This window comes from Canis lupus, chromosome 5 (genome assembly GCF_048164855.1).
Source record: "Canis lupus baileyi chromosome 5, mCanLup2.hap1, whole genome shotgun sequence".
Classification (NCBI taxonomy): Eukaryota; Metazoa; Chordata; class Mammalia; order Carnivora; family Canidae; genus Canis; species Canis lupus.
The window spans coordinates 50,470,043-50,488,726 of NC_132842.1; the positions used below are offsets into that span (position 1 = coordinate 50,470,043).

The 18,684-nt window shown below is 38.3% G+C and overlaps 2 long non-coding RNA genes across 2 annotated transcripts in view; one reads left to right on the forward strand and one right to left on the reverse strand.

Annotated features, from left to right (window-relative positions):
- Nucleotides 1–18,684, reverse strand: part of LOC140632979 (uncharacterized) — a 70,586-nt gene that overhangs the window by 48,670 nt on the left and 3,232 nt on the right. The window contains exon 2 of the long non-coding RNA XR_012030616.1: nt 7,529–7,600. This is a non-coding gene — a long non-coding RNA (uncharacterized lncRNA). The remainder of the gene's footprint in view (nt 1–7,528; nt 7,601–18,684) is intronic.
- Nucleotides 982–10,437, forward strand: LOC140632978 (uncharacterized). Its single transcript, XR_012030615.1, has 4 exons — nt 982–1,105; nt 2,104–2,285; nt 5,140–5,216; nt 10,154–10,437. It is a non-coding gene; the product is annotated as an uncharacterized lncRNA (long non-coding RNA).

Genomic DNA, 18,684 nt, shown 5'->3' on the forward strand with positions numbered 1-18,684 from the left:
TTGGATACCTTTTTATACTTAATATACTTAATATACATATACATAATATACTTAATATTGGACACCTTTTTACATTTTTAAATTAAATTACATATTTATCTTTATAAAAGATTTTGACTAATAGATCAAGAAATTTTTAAACACCTACCATCTTAACATCAGATTCATTCTTTGCATAGGAGCTATGTCCTTTACAAGCAGCATCCAAAAATGGCTCAGAATGATCTTAAAGATTACCATGGTTATGTTTTTTTAAACATGTGGCTCTAATTTTATAAAATAGCCTGGAATTGAAGATCTATAGTCATATTTACCTCTCCTCAGCCACTTCTGCCCCTTTTCCCCAAGTGAAATCCAATCAGTACCCTCAGGGTCACTTTCAAAGAGTAGAATTTATTAAGGAGTGTATAAGTGGGGAGAGTATTTAAGGAAGAGTGGAGAGACATGAAAGGAGTTTGAGAGAACATCCAATGACCAGAAAATACAAAGATCTGTAGACAACACAATTCCATTTGATCAGTACCGTGGATAGAGACAGACCGAGACTAGAGCAGGAGCCTATTAGAGGGTCACCCAATACAACTTAGGGAGAAGTGGGATAAAGGGCAAGGAATGCTGTTTCTGTCTACAGCTATAGAAAGTTGCCCAGCAGAAATGACCTCTGATATGTTTGTCCAAGGTGAGTTAAGGACTAACCATTTGAAGAACCAGATAGGCATGTTCCTGACCTTTCTTATTCAAAATGAATTAAGTGTTTGACAGTACTCTATATACAGAAAACAGTTACTAGTTCACTAGCATTGAATCACAAGTGGAGGAAGATATGGCAAGAGATAAAACTGTATAAGCAGGTAGTCAGGGGGTCACAAGATCCTGTGTTCCATGCTCAGTATGCCCACCATCGGGAAGGAAATAGGGGACCATTTTATTATGAAGATGATATAAAAAGAACTGTTGGTTCAGCTAAGTCATGTTGCTACAGGGGAGATAGCTTGCAGAAAAGTCAAGTAAGATGGAATCTGGTCATAATTGGAGTGAACCAGGACATGAACCCAAAGAAAGAACAGGAACAGAGGAGGTGTCAAGAAAGAAACAGGATTGAGAGGTACTGACCACTCATGAATTGACCAGAGGTCCTCAGGTATATGCTTTCCCATTAATCCATGCATTTTCCTAGAACTGTGAATTTTTCTAATGCCTATACAGTTTCTTTAAAAAAAAAAAAAAGATTTTATTTATTCATGAGAGAGGCAGACACACAGGCAGAAGGTGAAGCAGGCTCCCTGCAGGGAGCTCAATGGGGGACTTGATCCCAGGACCCCAGGATCAGGATCTGAGCCAAAGGCAGATGCTCAAACTCTGAGCCACCCAGGCATCCCACCTGTACAGTTTTTATTACATTTTCCCATACATGTTCCTAAAATATGTACATGGGGAATTCTTTTATTGTTTGCCTTCAAAGAAACATCCTCTACTCTGTGGCAATACCAATTTTGTCTTTTTTATCTGCTTCCATATATTTGGTGCATAGTAGTGATCTTTTAACACAGTAGCTATTGTTAAAAGAAAGCTACAATGCTACCACTGAGTTGAGGCCCCAAGCCAGTAAACCAAGATTTAATTCTTAACCTCACTGCAATTTCAAACTCCCAACAGTGGAACCTTTGAACCCAATATGGAGTTCCTGGTTAGTACTAGGAAATTTCCTGATAAACCCTTTCATGCTCCCCTTAGGACTCAACAATGCACTTCTTGCCAATAAATTGCCTTCCTCTTCTTTAATGTCCTCTACCTTTAAAAACTGGTTTCACTTCAGATAGTCCCCTTCTACTTGCTAGATGGAATGTTGTCTGATGCATGAATTAATAAAGTCAATTAGACCTTAGGGAAATGTTGTGTTATTGTTTTGGCTGGGGAACTGGCTGAAGGTAGCTTTCACTACTGAGCACAAAAATGTCTGTGGGTGATCTCAAGTAGGGCCATTTCAACTTTGGAAATTTTGACTTTGAGACATCTGAAAAAATATCTAAGAACAATCATCTAGCCAAAGTTTTGCTAATTAGCAGCTTTTTTGTGTAACCATCACCCCCCGCAAAATCCTAGTGGCTCCCAACAATGAACGATGAAATCATCAGACCTGTTACAGGATGGGCTGAAGGTCTTCTCCAGAACATGGTCAGAAGGAACAACCCCATCTGAGACCTGCTCTGGCAGTAGCACAAGGTTCAAGCATGAGGAGCCAAGCCAAACCACACTTAAAACTTACAAGTTTCCACTCAGACACAGTATGTATCACATCTACTCATATTCCCTTGACTCCATAACTGGTTTTGGCTGGTGGTACAGGGGTGTACAACCTTACTTAGGAGACAAGAGTAATACAGCCTACTACACTTAGATGAAGAACAGTACAACCCTGAGAGGGAGTCACAGAGGCAGCACATAAAGCTCTCCGAGGGTATGACATGACACAGGGGAATGTATATAGTAAAAGGAATGACCTGGGACCAACAGAAAAAGAGAGAGAAATGGAGAAAATCCAGAAAGGAGACTAGATCAAGCTGAAAAAGATACAGGAAGAAAACAGGGACACACTCAAGTCCTTGACCCAGGGGAGGTCTTACCTCTTCTAACATTGATCCTGATTTGGTCTGTCCTGAGAGCCAATCAACATCCTGATGAGAACAGGAGGCCCAAGGAGAGCTGTTGAAGTCTGGAAATCAAAGAGCGGGTCCTGGCATCCTCCTGGCCTCACACTTGCTCCTCACGCCCCCCCCCCATGGGGGCTGGTTCATTTCCCTAGCATCCCTCTGTTTTCTCTCCCCTTCCCTGGGGAGACATCGGAGGTGAGAAGTTGATCTGGGCCCCATGCTTCTTTTACCATTGCCCTCTCTGTCAACCTCTCATTACTTTTCATTCTAGAACTTCTTCCCTGACAAGCAGAGGATCTCAAGATGAGCAAACTTCTTCCTGTTAAGGGCCAGACAGTGCCTGCCTTAGCCTTTAGAGGCCATGCCAGTTCTTTCACAGCCACTGGATGCTGCAGCACCAAAGCAGCCATAAGTAGTATGTGAACAGACGAAACACTGACCCAGACTTGGTTTGTGGGTCATGAGTTGCAAACTCATGCTCTAACGGAAGGATTCATTTTGGACCATCTCTGGCTGTTTTAGGCTATTCTGACTGGACATAGTATTTATACAAAATGCAAGGATTGGAGATAAGCAAATCATAGGCACAATCTTTAGTAAATATCATCACACGCATACTTATGGACACGTAGTCTAGGTTAGAGGCTCTTTAAAAAATCAATTTTAAAATGTATCCTCGCCACAATAAATAGGGGAAAGTTAGTCTCAGTGTCTACTTTGAAAAACATAGAATTGGAAAAACTTTATTCACCCATGTCAGAAACAAGGCATTTGGGAACAAACAAATCATTTCAATCAAACCTCTTTTCTATTCCAAAGCAAATCATCTTAAAATAGCATCAAAGCGACCATACTCCTAAATCCCACATTTAATTATTTTTCTTATTTTGCGTGAAACAACACTAAACTATAGCTGTATTTTCTCCCGGACGCTAGGATCTTACACAAGTCCTTTTTTTTGTAAAAGGAAAATGCATTTATCCTTTAAAATTTCAATTTAACATAAAAAATATAAAAACTTCCAGAGGGCACAGCAAGTTGCCCAGAACTTGATAGCTTTGGGGGGGGAAAGAAAATCTACAGCCATGCCACAGAATCCATATAGAGAAGAAAAAAACTCATTGCATGGACTCCTACACAAAGCAACTTTTATTTAAGTACAGTGTTAATTACCCAATTATAAAAACTCAAAAAATTTAAGTCTTCTTGCTAATTACTAAGCACTCATCACTCAGTACAAACCTAAATGTTCATCAAATAGTCAAAATCATGCTGGGTTGTGTATTTTATTGGTTGTGGGTCATGAGTTGCAAACTCATGCTCTAAAGGAAGGATTCATTCTTCTTCTCTAAATGATTTTGAAAGCTGTTTTCCATATATACCTATTTCTATGTATTTCTCTTGCTCCCAAAAGCAACCACAAAAGGCTGAAAATAATTTGGGCAAGGAAATTATTCCGTATCCTTCAGACCAAGAGTTAGCACTGGTTATAAATAAGGACATTTAATAAATGTGGACACTGTGCCACAGAAGTAATTCCAACAACTATTCATTTATTATCACATATAGTATTTTCTTGTGCACAGGGATTAAATGACAAATAGGAGGAGTTAATTTCTCCACAGCAATCACCCAGAATGTGGCAAAGCCAAGATTTGCCTTTTGAGGACAGTGTCTTAAGCATTTAAACTACTTCCCTGAATGATCAAGGGGACACTCTCCTTTTGAGCTGACTTGAAGCAATTCCAACTTCATGTCTAATCGACTCGGGCCTGAGGCCTGTAAAACACTGCACTGATGGTTTTGTATCTCCTAATAAGTAAACTCAGTCAGGAGACAGCACTGTTTTGGGAGTGTCTGACCCTGGCAAACCTGTGGGCAAACAGAGGACTCTAAGCTGGAAGTGCTAAAGCTTCTAGTGTTTCTTCCCCCTAAAGACAAGTCTTGAAAGTCTAAAAAAGAAAACTGGAAAGCAAAACAAAACAAAACAAAAAATCCAAGGTCTAATCATCACCTTTGTGACATGTTGAAATGTGCTTAATACCTATTGAAGTTTTCTCAGAAACATGTAGATGTCCCATACCTAAGAGCATTAAAATAGAGTCTCCTGGTCTTATCTCTTTTCTCCATGAGACAGAGGCCTTGTCTTTTGCTAGGTATTGCCTTCTTAGTTCCTAAAACAGTGGCTCTCATGTAAAAGGCACTCAATAAATATCTACAGAGAGTGAATAAACTCAATGCCTTACTTCTCAGCATTTACCACCAGTCATTTTTCTATAATGTTCCCATTCTTCATTTATTTTCTTGGTTCCCATTTCCCTGTGGTTCACAAGATCTTTAAGAGTGTTAACTTCAGGATGTTTTCACTAGAAGGAAGCAGTGGGTCCTACAATCTAGTAGGGGTGGAGATGGGTCATGGAGAGGGTGTTTGGGACTTAAAACCATAATGGCACTGCAAGGATATTAATGATTTTTGTCTTCATGTTAGGCTGCTTGGCAACTCACTGGAAATTATTGGGGTGGGGATTAAACTTCTCCAAGCCTTCCCTCAGATGATCACCATAGGTAAGTTTTTTTCACTTTTACATAAATGCTTATAGATTTTATAATTGGGCAAACATTAAATATTATATATTCAAGGAATATTATATTTTATTATGTATTATGCAATAAATAAGGTGTTGACCAGTGCTGGGGCTGATAGTCTCCAGACAGGTACACAGGGTACCTTTCAAAAGCCCCATAGTGGCGGGGGTCCACATTGGCCAAGTCATCATGTCCATCAGTACCGACTTACAGAACAATGAGCCTGTGATGGAGGCCCTATGCAAGGCCAAGTTCAAGTTGTCTGACCACCAGCAGATCCATATTTTCAAAAAGTGAGGATTTATTAAGTTTAGTGCTGATGAATTTGAAGGCATGGTGGCTGAAAAGCTGCTCATCTCAGATGACTAGAGGGTGGAATACATCCCTAATCATGGCCCCTTGGACAAATGGGGGACTCTGTATTCATGAGAACTTTGGTGCTGTCCCCTCCTTATTCATGCCTACCAATAAATCCCACTCCCTGTCAAAATAAATATGTATATATTCTGTTTTATAATGTATCCTTTGTTGTTATTTTTCATAGAATATCCATCTTCTTGAGGCTCAAAACAGAATGTTCAAGTATAGTCCATTGTTTTTCGTTTTTTCACTTAGTAACCATACAAAATAGGTGGTATTTTCCTATTTCTGTCTTCTCTGTTCTAGGTTCTTTCAGAAAAGAGAAGCTGTAAGAAATTTGACTCGTCTTTCTCTTCCTTATCTGTGATCTTCTCTTCTACCCCTTTCTCTTAAGTGAACTTTTTGTCCAGGATATAGTAGAAGTTTTCTCTCACATTTAAAAATATGTTTTTCTTCAAAGGCAGGTCTACTCTTCTCTGCCCTCTAAGTGATTTTTTATTTGTTATTATCAATTTTACCCATCAATCATCTCATTTTGCACCTTATTCTGATGAACTCTGTCCCTCTAGCCCATACCATCTATTTGTGATTCATCTTTCCCAACACCCTGCTTTCTCTACAGCTTCACCTGCCCAATTTTGAGTCTACAGGCAATTTTTATAAGAAAGTTCATCCCTTGGACCTTGTAAATGCTGTTCCTCTTCTCTTAATATGAAGTAATTTTGAAATACTCCTCCTTTTCTTTCTTTCTTATTCTCAGAAGTATATTTATATTACCTTTGTTCCTGCTCTCAGCCTACTTTGTAGGTACAGAATCCCCTTTCCCATCCCTAGGCAGATTGTTATTTTGAAATCCTGGCACAATTTTCTGTCTCCAGAGTCTTCACCCATGTCACCTCTGCTCCATGTGGGTGGCATCTCTAACATTTTACCTCGTTCTCTGATATGGTGATCCCTGTGATGCTTTTTAATTTATATACACAATTATAATGAAAATGAGCTCTCAGAATGTATTTTATTACCTACTTACTGCTTTTTTTTCTCCCGAGATTAAAATCTTGACCTGCATTTAGCAATAGGAGAGGAGAAAATTGGAAAAAGCATTCTGTGTACTTCCTAGAGTAGAACGCCAAGAGCCAGACAGGGAAACCTTCAACTTTCTGCTTACTACAAGCCTTGGGTCTGAGCCCAGGTGCTGGATGTACCTGTTACTTCAAATGTTTTCTATTCTTACTCAAGTGTGGTAGATTTGATAATGTAAAAATCATATAAGAAATGATCCTACAAAACAAAGACCCCAGAAGAGGGACTACCCAGAACTATGACAGAGTCCTCTTTGGACATCTGAATAATCTGTAAATGGTGATTAAAAGAGAATTTGGGATTTGCATGTTGGGGCACCACTCTAACAATGTCACTGAGGGTCAGTCAAGTAGGTGAGGAGTCTGTTGCTAAGCCAATGTGAGGACCCAAGAATCATTCAACTAAAGGAGAAACCATACATGACAGGAAGGGGGAAACAGATCAAAGATTTTATGAGGTGCAGTTTTCTGCAATTAGAAACCAATGGACATGGGGAGATGGGGGTGAAGGAGGAGTAAAGGGTACTGCCTGCTGTCTACCTTGCCTCTCACCAAGAGAATTTCCAAACAAAGTGCAGTCTCAGGAAGGCTGAAGTACATAAACATCGTTTTTGGAAACAAACCTGTCAAGTTTATTTTGCTTTTGGAGATTGCAGATAAAGATGTGTAGTTACCAATAAAATTCTGAAGCCCAAGAGAAGGAAAGGAGAAATTAAGATGTCATGAGCTTTCAGGCTAAAGCTAAAATCATCAATGTAATTGCTCAGCAACAGTCTACAGAGTGAAAGATGAGCAGACCAAGGACACAACTCTAGGGGCAAAGTGGGTCATGGTCTATTTCTTACTTACCCTTCTTCAAGATTCTACTCTTCATATCCTCCTCAGTCTATTTAGGCCTTGAGATTCAATCTTCAGCTCTCCCTAGGAGTAGATGGGTCAGAATAAGACAACTCTTCCAAGAGAACTGACTCATGCTCTCGCACAGCAACTTCACTCACCTTGCCAGCTTGAAATTGAGAGACAGGGATAGAATCATTTTCTTGAGAATAGAGGTTCAGGCTTGGAACATAGGCCATATGGAATGGGAAACTGAGTGAATTTTAATAAATTATTCACTAAGAAAATGGAATGGGGTAACTAAATAGGAAATTCATGACTTTTTATATCACACACCATCTGTGATCAACAATAGAGATAGAAAGGTGGGAAAATGGTTATAGAGAGCCAAGACTTCATTTTTCAAACTATGGCAGTAGATCAAGAAGATGACATCCTAGAGACACTGATGAGACTACTTAAAATAACACCAGTCAGCCATGAGGAGTCAGAAAGTGAAGTTGATTGCAAGGAAAAGATCAAGCATTTCCATTTTTGTGTACTTGAAAGTTAAGCATCCTAAGTTTGTAAAGGTAATATCATTTCTGGTTTCAATCACAAAGTAAGGTATCAAAGTTCAAGATAATGAGCTATTCATGGAGTTAAGTTTAGGATACACACATGGAAGTGGGTTGTTAGAATGGTAGGCAAAAGCCTTAAGAATTACAGAAATTTGGATTCTTGATGGAATCATCCACAGGGCAGCTGAAGTCACATCCAAGTCATAATGGGAGGGTGATCCATTGGTCAGAATGGGGCCCATTTTCAAAGGTTCAGTCTTTTTTACAGCAAAGTTGAAAATTCCACTAAGAGTAAAAAAGAGGAATCAAGAAAATGACAAGAGAGTGTCTGCACAAATGGCAGCTAATAAAATGTGCATGGAATGAATTTACGGGTCCCACTTCCCAGGGCCATGGTAAGGAAAATGAAACAATAAAACTGCAATGGGAAACAATAAAACTTGCCAGGGAAAAGGGGTGGTAGAAAGAGCTCACAAGAAACAGTTCCACAATTTTCAGAAATTCTGAAAGCTGATTGTAAAACTTGTATTCAACTTATATTTGACTATATGAGGTTAAGGCCCAGAATGAAAACCAAAACAACTTATTCAAAATCCCTCATTTCCTCTGGACTGTACTGCATTTTATTACCCATACTTTTGAGGTAATTTCCACCTATTTTATCTGTATGGTTGAAACATTACATAGAGGCATGCTATGGCAGATCTCTTCCCAAGTCCCCATTTAGTACAATGCATTGGTAGTATGAAAGTGACTGTAATGGAGTTTTTACACTATGGAAACATAATGCTACATATCAGGGTTCAACTTATTGTTTTGTTACTTGTCTAGACAAACTGTTTTCCACTCATTGCCTATAGCTGCAGATAAAGTTTTACTGGAATATAGTCAATAATAAGTGATATCTTCTGTGGCTCCGTTATAATGACAGCATGGAAAAACTCTAAGAGAAACCATATGGCACTAAATTTGAAATGTTTGCCACCTGGATCTTTAAGAAAGTTTGCCAAATCTTGGTTTAGACTTGAGAAAATAATTCAGATTAAACTTATAGGAGTGCAAGACCTGTAAATGGTTACACATCTACAGCCATTTCATAGTAGCACAAAGATTTAGGGAACTATTCTCTGGGTATTTGAAACCATAATCTGATTTAGCAAAGAAGTCATTCATGTCATTAAAAGTTAAGCCTGATTCTGACATATACATTCATGGTTTCACTTTGCCTTCCTCCTCCACCTAAATGAAAGTATTGACGAACATTTATGTTGAAACTACATCCATTTGTAGTCACTGTTCATCAGTAACAAGAGTTTAGCCAAAAAAAAAAAAAAAAAAAAAAAAACTGTGTTCCATGCAAACCTATTGGCTGCAAGAATTTATAATGAAGAGTATCATTATTTGTCAACTATGGGCTACACTTTATATTAGTAAAATGCATTAAAACCTTTTTTTGTATGTATATATATGTGTGTGTATATACACACACATATATATACATACATATTTTTTAATATGTATAAGTTTTGAACACTTGCCAGCAGCATGAGTAATGAAGATATTAAAGAAGCAGAAGTTTCTCAGAACAAAGTTCTGAGAAAGCATCATAATTTTAGCACCTGTGGAAGGGTAGCAGTTCAAGGATGAAGAATCACAAAGCAGTGTGAGGATTAGCAACAGATAGTCAAAACAGAACTTTTTTTCTGGAGGAAGTGATCATCACTCCATTGGCAAGCATGAATCACTCTAACTGGTACAGACTCTCCAAGGATAATTCTGTCATAGATAGTTCTGGGGTCAGAAAAAGCTTGAGTCATCATGGTATTGACAGCCTTAAAATGTCCATAGTCTTCCTGCCACCGTAGGTAAACTGAGCTCAGGACTTCCAAACCAAGGGACACCTGGGTGGCTCAGTGGTTGAGTGCCTGCTTTCCACTCAGGGCATCATGCTGGAGTCCAGGGATTGACTCCCACATTGGGCTCCCCTCGGAGAGCCTGCTTTTCCCTCTGCCTGTCTCTGCCTCCCTCTCTTGTGTCTCTCATGAATAAATAAATAAAATCTTTTTTTTTTTAAAAGAAGGACTTCCAAACTGAACATTTATGAATGATTACAGTAACCGCCACATGTTTGCCAGCCCAAGAGACCCTCAGTGTGTACTAGAACCAAGAGAAGTCTGTTTGCCTGGTATGTAGAAAATATTTTAGTCTGTTATCCATGATTGTGTAGGAATCCTAGTTTCTATTACCATCTCTCTGACCCTATTTCATATGGTTTCAAATTCTCTACATTCCAAGTCCTTATCTACAAAGGATTGCTGCCATTCTTCTCCTTCCATCTCCTAAGGCAGCCATGTGTCTAAATGAGAAAATACGGCGAAGACACTATAAGACCATGAGATCAAAGGCACACAGTTAGTTCAAAGCACTCCAGCCAGAGAAAGTACTCAGCACTTTTGTGTCAAGATAAAATTTAGAAAGCTTCTGAACTACAGCCTAATTTCTGAATGCCAACGGTGGGAAGTTCAACTACCATTTGTTGGCCAAGTATTGTGTATTTAGGTAAGAGTCTAGATACATACCTAAGATAATTATGTACATCAAAAATAGACCTTTTTCAGAAACTGAATTAGACTACTTATCATTTTTAAACAAAGGCAAGGGACAGGGCAGCACATGACCTCAGTTCACCCAGAGATTATGGCATTTATCATATGTAAATCGCTGACCTCTACAACAGGATGAAAGGGTTACTGCTCCTGGCACTGAGTGCGATTATTTGGATTTTTCTGTCAACCTTAGGGTGTAAGTTTAGGTCCCAAGGCATAATGTTCTCATCATACCTATGACCTCCTGCCCTTCCACTCATTCCAGACATGTCCCAACTGCCAATTATTATTTCCAACAGCTGTTGGAGAAGACTTCCTAATTATGCTATCAGATTCTTTCAATAAGATGAAACAACAACACAACAACAAAAACCCTTTCTCAAAGGAGGGAACTAACTATTAAAAATGCAAAAAGGGTATCCACAGATATTTAATGAAATGGAAACAGATGATCACTACACAGACATCGAGAGAGAAGCCTAGATTAATCAAAACACTAGAGACAAAGTGTCTACCTCACAGGCAGCTGTTCACACGTTGATCAAACATAATATGCTATAAGGGAATAAAAATTTGGAAAACTACTAAAGTTTCAAAATACCAGGGCCTTGAAATTACTATCCTTGCATAGCTACAGGCCTTGGAAAGCACTTGAAAGTTAAACTGAGGTCCTACTAGATCACTCAGTGGAAATCTTTCTTCCAAGAATCCAAGTATTCCCTTCCAAACTTCAGCTTCAGCTCTGTCAAAGTACAGGTGTATTAGTCAAAGATTCAGTGAAATGATAAAAGCTCTGACCCATGAGACAAAGCCCTGATATTCTTCTAGCAAGCTGTCTCTCCCTCGAGGGTAGAGTTAATAACATTTGTTTTGTCTTCTGGCAAAGATCAGATTCTTTGATTAGTCTGACAATGTCAGAATAAGTCACTGTACTAAGAAGATGGGGTAGGCCAAGGGAAGCACGTTTGTCAGTGTCTCAAAGATAACAGATCTGTCAGTAAACAAAATGTTCTTTTGTTACGTTTTTACCCTTCAAGTTTTAACCAAAAGTCAAGACTTCCATGGTCTAATGATTTATTTTTAAATAGTCATCAGAGTTCATAGCCACACAGTTGACAGCAAGCTTCTTCCCATAGGGGAGAAGTTTTGGCCAGTCAGCACATAGGTCCCCCACCTGTGGGGGAAAAATCCAAATAATCGCACTCAGAGTGCCAGGAGCAGTAACCCTTTAATCCTGTTGTAGAGGTCAGTGATTTACATATGATAAATGCCATAATAACCAATAGTAACTAGTTATTATTGAGAATGATTTAGATAAAGCCATTTTGTATTGATGTGTATCGATACCATATATATAAATACCTTGATAGAAATATTAAGTTTTTTCTTTATAGATAGATGAGGGGAAAGAGGGAAAGGATCATACTATTTTGCTTTTTCTAAGAACCTTAAGGGAGAGAGGATTACAATAATTCCTGTTCTGTTACATAGACCTGCCTAAAAAGCAATGGCTTTTATGAGAGCATTATACAGTGCCTAATACGGTATTTGTGTTTGACACAGGCTTTCTCGCTGAAGCTAAAACATTTTTTTAAAATAAATAAGACAACAGAATCAAATAGTTTAAGTCCTTTGCTTAAGGATATTTATTTAAGATTTATTTATTTGACAGAGAGAGAGATAACACAAGCAGGGGGAGTGAGAGGCAGAGGGAGAGGGAGAAGCAGACTACCTATTGACCAAGGAGCCCAATGTGGGGCTTGATCCCAGGACCCGGGGGATCATGACGTGAGCCGAAGGCAGATGCTCAACTGACTGAGCCACCCAGCCCCTGCTCAAGGATATTTAATTTAAACCTGGATCTAAGTTTTCTAAAACTTGTGCTTTCCCAAAGACTACCCTGCATTAAACTTTGAAAACCTGTGTATTCAAGAAACCATCTTTCTTGCTAAAAAAGATAGTGTAAATATTAAGCTTGTAGGAGGTCTAAAGAGAACATAAATGGTAATTATAAAGCATTTTAACATACAGTGCACAATGAAAAGAAACAATACAAATAGCTGGATCATTCCACCTCATTAAAATCCAAATTTATTCCAGGCATCTGTCCTCTACTGAGAACATGCATTCTTTTGATTCTAATAGAACTCATTTTTAACATTAAAAATCATCAGTGCTAAACATTTTCATTCTGAATAATTACAATGAAATCAGTCACCACATTTTTAAAAATGACACCTAGAAGTTTGTCTCCTGCAATGATATACTACAGACTTAAGATCATATCGATAATATAAGCCATTTATTTTCAGGGCAAGGTGTGCAATGTAAAGGTTACTTTTGTCAGCTTACATGTCCAGAATACTCTATGACAGGGCTTCTCAATTCTATCTGCTATGGTTCTAAGGTGCTTCTATCAGAAAAAAAAAAAAAAAATTAGCATAGAAATTGAGGGTATGATTTTAAGTGATGAGCTGCCACTTATTGGCTGTGTGAATATGAGGTTAATTATTTTATCTCTCTACCATTTTCTTCTCTATGAAATGAGGATAAAAATAGTCCCTACCTCAGGGATGGTATTGAGAATCAAATGCAATAATATACGTCAGTCACTGAACTCAGGTCCAACAGAGGAAATAGCCAAGAACTACTAACTTACTCTTGGACCAGTGGATGTATATTTAGCACAGGCTGTGTACTAGACAGTGATTTCAGCACTTCATACTTCTTAATTGCTTCATCTTCGTAATGACTTTGAGGTTTTTAACACTATTATTCCACTCTTATTGATGACAATATTAACACACTTGGAGGTCAAGTCTTCACGGAGTTACACAGCTAGTAAGCACAAAGGGGAATGTCCAACAGTCTACTCTCTTCTCACTTCAAGGTCTAGGTAATGCCTGAATTGTTTGACTTCTAAAAACCCAACACAAATCTACAATCTGTGTGGACATTCCATTTATCTTCACTAACATGTAATTTAAGCTTCAGGCTGGACCAACTACTTCTACAAAGCAAACTGGAGACATGAAGGCTTGCATATCCCCACACTCCAGCCCTGCCTCCAGTCTGTCATGAGCAGAGAAGGAAAAAGAGTCACACTGTCAGAGAATTGGGGTCCATCCTATCTACCTATGATTTTCATTTTTATTTAGATGTCATGGAAAGAAGGGCCACTGGTTATGTTCCAAGGAAGATCTTTTTAAAGGAACAATGAGTCTTAGCTTCTTCACCCTTTGAACCAAGTCAGTATCTAGGCCACTTTTTTTCCTCTTGACCAGAGTGTGTTCTGTTCAACCTATGCCCTATGTGAACTGCAGTTTTTAGGTTTCTTCTCTATAAAATTGAGAAAATATACTGGATTATCTTGAGATTACCTTAAGGATCAAATGAAAAATGAATTTTGCCAACTCCTAAGTGCTCTACAATTGGAAGGTGATGTCATCACAGTGGGTATTTATGGGAAAGCAGTATTAAGCTGAAACTAGAGACCTTCCAGATCATGATATTCTCAATTCTCAACCACCTTCTGCCTCCGACCATTTCACAAATGCAAAGACTCAAGAGGCTAAAATACAAAGCCAGTTTAGTGGGAGACTACAGAATTCCATGAAAACTGATGAATGCCACTAATTTAAATATTTAGTAAGGTTAACTTCCTTCTGAAATATGTAAAAAAAACAACCTAAAAAACTGGGCAATTGGGCAAAATTGCTGACAGGAGATACAGGTATAGGAGCTGTTTATACTTTATTTCAGGGCAGTGGGCAGAGTTTTGAGGGCTTCTCTGGGTGATCCCTAAATGCTAATATTTGCAGAACATTGTTCATGAATGCTCATTCTCACACAAATGGCCTTATTTTTCTTGGTTTCCTTTCTTTAAAGAACAGGACTCCTTTTTACTCTTAGGGGTCAACACTTTACCTTAATATAGTCGGGAAAGGATGGACCTGAGCTGACTTCCACATACAGGTGTTTCCTTAAACCTATTTTCCCCTTCCATTCCTCACCCCCCACTCTGGCTCCTAGATTTCAAAAATGTAGTGTTTCTGGTTCCCAAGTTAAAGGAAGGTAGAGAATTAGGTTTGAGGGTGCATTAATAATTAGCCCACATACAAACAAGTCACTGGTAGGCTCAAAGGATCTCTCCAGGCAGATGTATAAGGGGTCATGAGCCTTCTCTTTTCACCTGTATTTTCCTCAGAGAGGAGGATTCTGATGGCATACTTTCCAACATCAGACCCAGGCTGTGGAAACTCTTATATCATTTTAAGCCTCCCATGCATATTTTAGGTGGCTCTACTTGCTCCCCCCACCTCATGCACCACTACCACTGCCTTCCATCCTCTAGAATTGTATTGCCATCTCCCACCTTCTGGGGACTCCACTCTTCCCAGAGTTGATAACTCTTCATTATCTAGAAATGGCCCTTTCCCCCTCTCATTTCAACTGTTCTTGAGAGAACAAGTGGACCATGGCTGTCTACATCTATTAGAATTTAAGCTCCATGTGGGTGGGTATCTTATCCATTCTGTCCAGATATATCCCCAGAAACTAAAACAGTAGTTGGTATATGAAATATTCTCTGTATTCATATGTTAAATAAAAGAATTGAGGACATTCCAACAGATCAGCAAGGGTACCAAGTTTTCCCAGGCTCAAATTTATGGTGATAAAAACTCTTCTTCCCCTAATACTTTGCTATCCCCCTCTTATGGTTCAAGCCCATGCCCCTACCCCACCTTACACCTGGTAGCTGGAGAGATATATACTACCTCTATTTTTAAGTTACCTATAGCATCCATAGTTCTGTCAGATGTTTTACATGCATTTCATCTATTCCCCCAGAAAGTCTCAAGGTTCTTATTGTTATCTGAGGTGTTAAGCTAAAGAACATTTATGATACGAGGGGATAGGAGGCGCCTGCCCAAAGGCCACAGCTGGAAGGCGTTGAGGCTCAGTTCCAAACCCGACATCTCCATGATGACTAGTAGTAGTAATAAATATGTATTCATAAAAACACTTTGTAGAATAAAAGCAATCTGCGGATGAGGGAATTGGGTCCCTCTAAGATTTATTAAAAAGATAGGGTTTGTATACAGGTGTTAACAGCAGCAGCTGCCAGGCTTGGAAGTGAAACCGGCTGCTTTGGTGTTAACTGACTCAAGTCATCTCTGCAGTGGGGATAGCTACAGCAAGATCTGTAAAAACATAAAAATCTGTGAAGTCAAATCCACTGTTTGTCTAGAATAAAAGGGATCAATTTTCTCCTATCACAGAACAATCTGTTCACTCCAAGAATGTGGTTAATAAACATTTCCATCAGGATTGTAGACAAATGGAGCTTTCTCTAAAATATGTAAACAAAAGCATCTCTCAGAGATGATTAATGTTTCCAAGAGGAGAAGAAGCAAGGTTCTCTAGCTAACATGTTTTCCAATATTTAAACATAGTTTTCTTGTCTCATTACCTAAATAATGCCAGTTGACAAGGATGATCCCAAATACTTTACACAGTAAAATAGTTCACACAGCTCGTGCTGCAAGCTAACACTGAATTTTAATTCAGACCCCCTATTTCTCATTTGGCCTCAAAAATGAGATCAAAATGAGGTAAGTGTTTTACAAACTGTAAGCTAAGCTGTACTGTTACTATTTTTTAAAAAATAATTTCTTTGTTAAAGAGGGAGCACATTGTCCTAGAATAAAGGTTTTTTTCAAAACAGATTTTTTTATTCCCCCTTTGAGCATTTGAATCTGTGATGCATTAACCACACAACTAATTTACTGCCTTATACTGGAAATGTCATTTGGAAAAGGAAAATGCTCTCAAACTAGAATTAAAATCTTATACTGGGCACCACAAATTATTAAATGCATTGCACATGATTATTTTAATTTATCATCCATCCATAATAAACCTGGGAGCTAACTATTTATTGGTAAGGAAACTTCACTCCAAAAACGTAAAATTTTTCAAGATTTCTTAGTGAGTGGTTAAGTCAACACTCAAAGCCAAGATTTGGTCCTTGGTCATATATTCTTCAACAAATTTTTAGACTTCAAACATTTGTAACTATTATCCACATCATGGGAAAAATGAACGAACAATCAAGCCATTTCTTAAAACTGTTTTTTCCTCCTAACCAGGCTTTGGAGGAAAAGGTAAATTGAATCATTAAGGATGTCACCTGCTCTTTCTTCACTTTTATACTGTAAACCAAGCCAAAAACCTAAATAAATGGAAAATTATATAACTCAGAAGGAGATGGAAAACTTGATTATAATACAGTGTTTATAATTAAGTTTCTCTCTATTAAGGAAATATCTGGATATCTAAGAGGCAAAAGCATGCATAATAACTCAAATTCTTCATGATATTAGTAACATTTATTAAAGTGTTTGAAATTTATTGAAGCAAAATGTCTTTGTTACTTTAGTACTTATATATGAATTTAAGAACTCCACACTTCCCTTGAAGATCTATGGCATACTGCACAAAAGTCCAAAAGTTCTGATACTACTTACCTATATTCTCTTGGCCAATCTTTTTTTTTTTTTTAAACATTTTTTTTCTTAATCAAGATTTTACTTATTCATGAGAGACAAAGAGAGAGAGGCAGAGACATAGGCAGAGGGAAAACCAGGCTCCCTGTGGGGAGCAGGGACTCGATCGCAGGACCCAGGATCACGCCCTGGGTCAAAGGCAGGTGCTAAACTACTAAGCCACCCAGGTGTCCCTCTCTTTGTCAATCTAAATGTAATATCTTCAAAAAGAGAATGACACAAGCCATGAAGGCTCATCCAACTTCTGATGGAGTATTCCAGAATGCTACAGATTAAATAGAGTTTAACGAGATAACCCCAGAAAAACTAGATTCTTTGTTGGCCTCACTCTAATAACCAATTTTATCTTGTCTTACTGATTAGGTTGGAACAAGTAGTACTAAAGGAAATAAATAGCTTAATAATATCGTACAGCATAAATTCTTTTGATGTAATTTCTATCAGCGAAATCATCAAATTGTGAAACACTTTTTCTAGGAAGTACCTTGGATACAATATTATTAATTTTTTTTTCCTCAAGAAATGTTCAAGTTTTTCCTTGCAAGAAAATATGGCTGAGAAGAACTATAGAGAAGTTTAGCTAAACAAAACCAGGGGTTGTTGGTTAGTTACGGAGAATGACCCTACCTACCCACTGTACTGGGCTGGGGAGTCTGAAATGTGAGAACACATGTTGATAGTCCCCCTAATCCCCAGTCCCCAAGGCAGGAACTCTGTGTCAGGCTTCATTGACTAGACCCCAAGACCTCATATGTCACTGCCCTAGAAAGTCATTCAATTCAACCTGGTATCAACATTTTTCAACACAAATCTCAAGGTTACTTGAACAAATCTTCAGATCCAAGATCAGGTACTAAATGACTTAACCTTATTTGTACATATACTAACCAGGCTGATGGGTTCAGAAATGGATAGTTTCCCCAGTTGAAGCTAACTAGATGCAGGCTCAGAACTTCTGCTGGACTCTTGAAAGGAATATAGACCTATCATCCCATTAGACACGAGCATGAGAGAATAGGTTATCTGAAGTTGCTATGGACATCCCAGTGACCACACAGAAAAATGTCCATTTAATAACGAAGTCTACACACCTACAGAGCCTTCCTCCTCAGTCTCACAGGTATTTAAGTCAATAAATAACCTTGTGCTTAAACCACTTGGGGTTTGGTTCTCCGTTACTTTCTAAAATCTTCCTTGTACCCACCACAACTTTAAGAAGGAAAGAGCTTAAAATAGACACAGGGAGTAGGTTAGGGAATTAATTCAAATAGGGTACCTTTTATTGAATTAAGAGGTAGATTATCAACTCAAAGTAGGCAAAAAAAAAAAAAAATACAGTACAAACATTTGAATCTCCACTATCCATGATGATAAATTTAACCAGTTATTGAAAGCCCAGCTGTAATATAGGACCATGAAACGTAGAGACACAA